The sequence below is a fragment of the Salvia splendens genome, chromosome 6 (assembly GCF_004379255.2).
Source record: "Salvia splendens isolate huo1 chromosome 6, SspV2, whole genome shotgun sequence".
NCBI classification, from domain to species: domain Eukaryota; kingdom Viridiplantae; phylum Streptophyta; class Magnoliopsida; order Lamiales; family Lamiaceae; genus Salvia; species Salvia splendens.
The window spans coordinates 28307012-28311635 of NC_056037.1; the positions used below are offsets into that span (position 1 = coordinate 28307012).

At 41.2% G+C, this 4624-nt stretch overlaps 1 pseudogene; it reads right to left on the reverse strand.

The window, feature by feature from the left end:
- Nucleotides 1-1540: 1540 nt before the first annotated feature.
- On the reverse strand, nt 1541-2746 carry LOC121807461 (annotated as a pseudogene).
- Between the last annotated feature and the right edge of the window lie 1878 nt (nt 2747-4624).

Below are 4624 nucleotides of genomic sequence, written 5' to 3' on the forward strand. Positions count from 1 at the left end.
GTGATACGCCCTGCCTTGGCGACGCGTGCCACTGTGGGAGCATGTCCTAGCAGAGCGCGCAAGTGCCACTGTGCTTGCTGTTGCCGATGTGCTTTTGCTACAAGATAATATTTCTGGGGTTCCATTCATCGTAGCTAAATCTAGACAAACTACTTCTTTGGTATTCCTTCGTTTTTTCCCTTCTTTTTAGTGAATCTTCTTCTGTGTATCGTAGTTTTCTTATAACGTCCATGCTTTGCGTACATGCAGGTTAAACAGAATGTTGCCCTTGCGTTGTCTAGCATCTTTTTGGCCTCTCTTACATCAGTTTTAGGTTTTATACCACTTTGGCTAACAGTAAGTTTCTAAGTACTAATAATTTAGTTTTCCAGCTATTGCCTCATTTCCAATTTTGGATGCATGTAAGTACTTTCGTTAGGTATATCTTCTCTGGTAGTCTTCAAAGTGGCAATTTTGAAATGCCAAGGCTGACGATCTTGGAAACATTCGTTAGTAATTTTCGGCTCTTCCATCTTGCAAGCAATACCTTCCATCGAAAACCTTTAGAGTAGAGTTCAAAATTTCAACATGGCAGATGAACAGGGGATTTGAATCATGAATATGTTATATGTGGAAACTGTGATTCAATTTCGTAATAGGAGACTGCCATGAATCTTTTTCACCTCTCCCCGAACCACACATGAAATTGAGTTTGTGTTAACATTGATTTTGCAGGTCCTCCATGAAGGTGGGACTCTACTGGTGTGCCTTAATTCCATCCGAGCCCTGAATGCCCAACGTGGTCGTGTGATCTTCTTATTCATAAATTCAAATCGCTCCTACGCTTCAACTTTGATCATGGAACCATCCAGCCAACTCTCTTGTAGATGCACCATTGGTTTGTTTCACTGTAATTTTAATCTATTATAGGCTTGAACCCTAAGCAGGTACAAATAAATTAAGCTGGTAAAATGATAGATTTGGTAGCCCAACGCAACATAAAGCATGAGTTTAGATATGTTTCTCCAATGATCATTGCTTCATTTAATCTTTTTTGGTTGAAGCTTTCTGTTTTTTAGGTCAACTTAAACTTGAGACGCTCCTTTGAAAGGAATGGTTCAAATAAATAATAGTATGTGACAACAAGATCTTTGTGATATCTCATTCCTAAAAGGCCTCTTTTGTTTTGTTCCCAAAATGCCATGAATCGCAGTTGAAGATTAAATATTAAAAGAGATAAATATATTTCCACTTCAGTTGAAGCCTCTAATTTTATGGCCACAGTGCGTTTACTTTTGTATTTCTTTAATCATAATTTTCTGTTGAAGTGAAAACAGTGTCCCACCCCCTGCGGCCTGCACTAAATATAAAAAATGCATTTTCACTCTGGCAAAAACAAATCCCAAGTATCTCTCTACTTTAATATTTTGATGTGTCATATAAACATAAAATTATTACCCAGTTAATTCAAAGAAAGAACAAAGTTATTTACTTAATTTCGTTTTTCTTTTTTCAAGCTGTAATTTTCTGTTTTTAGGATGACATTCATTCCACTGTATAATAACTAAAAATTATTTAATATTTTGGCCATTTTTTTCCGAAATCTAAAATTCAGAAGACATAGAACGTTTCCTTCTTCTCTCTCCGATTCCCCATCGCTAAAAAACAAACACAAACCAATCCAATTCAATCAAATCAATCAACTCTGCTGATTCCGATCGCCGCTGCCGCATTCCTAAACCCCTCATTCACATTCATATTCATACACATCTGCTGAAACTGAAACTGCTTCTGCTGCTGGTGATGAAGAAAAAGCCGATTACGCTGCTTCTCCCGCTCCTCAATTCGCCGCCGCTGCTCCTCCAATCCAACCATGTAATTCCTCACCTCCGCCCTAATCATCTCCTGCATCACCCCCATCAATTCTGTGGTGAAATTCACCGAATTAGCCTCCGTTTGCCGCTGAATCGGCGCCAATTGGTTAGAATTAGGGTTAATTTTGGGGGAATTAGAATGTGAATCGGTGCTTTGATCGATTCCGGGGAGTGAGAGGGTAAGACCAGTGGGCGTATCGGGAGGAAGCTGGCGTGCGTAGAAACCGAATCGGAGGCGGAGGGGCTGGGTGGGGGGAAATCGGCGGGGGCGGAGCCGGCGCTGGCGGATCTCTTCAAGGGAGGAGAGTCGTCGGAGGCGAAGGAGGATTTGCGCTTGAGAGTTGAATTCCAGTGGTTTTTGATGGCGTTGTCGGTGCGGCCGGAGAGGAGGCGGGCGGTGGTGGCCCACTTGTTGCCGAAGCGGGCGTGGGCGCGGGCGCGGATGATGGTGTCGTCCTCGTCGGGGGTGAAGGTGCGGTGCTCGACCTGGGGGGAGATCTGGTTGCACCAGCGGAGGCGGCAGCTCTTGCCGGAGCGGCCGGGGATGGATTTGCTGATCATGGACCAGTTCCGGGGGCCGTGCTTCTGGACGAGGCGCTGGAGGAGGTAGTCCTCCTCGGGGCTCCATGGACCCTTGATCCGATCCATGTCCATTTTGTTGAGGTTAGCCATTTTTTGATTTTTTCTATAGTGTGGGTTTGGGTTAATCTATATATATATACTCCCTCCGTCCCAAGGAAGATCCCCTTCTTGGGACGGCAGGGGATTTTATGCATGCTAATTTTATACTCCCTCCGTCCCGGACTACTCGAACGTTTCTTTTTTGGCACGGAGATTAAGGAATGAGTGATAGACAAAGTCAAATATTATGGCTGTAGGTGATAATTTTTACTAAAAATGGAAAGATTGCAAATAACTTGGGACGCCCAGAAAGGAAATAAGTGCAAGTAGTCTGGGACGGAGGGAGTAGTATTAAAAAGGGAGAGAGAAAGTTGTTGGGAGTTTAAAAATATGAGAGATAAATAAAGTAAGAGAGATAAATTGTTGATATTTAAAAGTAGGAGAGATGTAAAAAGTAAGTGAGAGAAAAGGTTATTGGGAGTTTAAAAGTAGGAGAGATGAATAAAGTAAGGAAGAAAAAAGATAGTTGAGTATTTTAAATATTTCTTAAATAAGAAAGAGGTCATTTTGGTTGGGACGGACGAAAAAGGAAAGCGGGTCCTCTTCGGTGGGACGGAGGGAGTATATGGTAAAGGAAAGAAATGGTTGAAATAGGAATGGTATACAGCTGGATAACGGACACGCGTCACATCCCACACTTCCACATACGCATTTTCATATACACTCCCCTTCTCCATCTTTTCTTTTCCACTTCTTCCTTTTTTCAAATTTATTTCATCTACATAATTTTAGTACTTAAAAAATAAGTAGTAGTATTTTGATTTTTTAGATTAAGTAATATAAAGGTATAATTTAAAATTAAGTTAAGAACTATTTAAATTGGAATGTATTAGTTATAATTAATTATCTTAAATTAAGTTGTGAAATTGAATTTCATGAACCAACACACGATATATATATATAGATGATCAAAGTATAACTAATGATAAGTGTATAACTGGAGAATAAATCTCAGCCACTCGTTATCTGAACCGAACCAGACCCGACATCGCAAATAGAGTGCCAAATCTTATCACATCGACCCCATTTTCCATATTTTTGGCAAAATTGATGCCACTCTCGTGTAGCAGACTCAGCGAATCTGGCGTCGTGATTCGGATTGAACTCTTGGAAATTGAACTGCCAGCAAAGATGTTGTCCGTGGATGGAGGGCAAATTTCCCTTCTCATCGAAGAAGGTCAGACCGAGTTGAACAAGCTTTAAGACATCCATAAATTACTGTATTTTCCTTGTTCGGTGCTTCCCATTTCTTTGTAGATAATGCCTGGAAATTCTGTATCCATGGAAATAAACGGATACTGCTCCACAATTCCACGAATCACGCTAAACTCTTCCTCCAGATTGTTGACAAAACGAATCGATGGGAAAAGGGGAAAGTTGGGGACATGCATGATTTTGAGTCGGTATTTGGGACTGATTGTGATACTCATAAATCAAAGGTGATAACTCGCGCTCTCAGCGTGACAGCAAGGGAAAGGAGATACTTGATATCTAAGCAGTCAAGGTGGGCTTTCTTTAAATAAGGACGATGTCCTAAATGTTTTATCGATGGGATATGAAATTGTGTTTATCATGCCTTGTTTGATTTTAACGTGCCTATCTGATATGGCTTTATGCCATTATTATTTAAATCGAATTCGAGTCCTCGTAAGGCCGCAAACACTACTTGGACTAGTGTACACCTATGGTAGACCGTGTGTTAGCGTACGGGCTGGCCGGTCTAGTGACCTGGTTTACGGCCGCATTCCTTGTCATGTATGAGCAGATATGGCTAACGTCTATGGGAAAATGACTGATCAGTCGACTTTTACTATGAGAAATGATTTTGAGTGCCTCGGGCCTTTCTAAAGCTAAACCCCCATGGTTACTTATGTATGGCATGATAAATAATACTTTTATTAAAAATATTTTCGGCAAGAGCCCACTGAGTATCTTTATAGTACTCAGCCCTGCATGTGTTTTCCGTATGTGCAGGTTGAGCGGCGACGAGCGGTTGGCGGTGTTGAGCAAATCAATTAAAAAAATGCTATTGTCTTGAAACTCCGAGTGTCGACGTGTCTTCATACATGACTTCACACTTCTCTTGGATG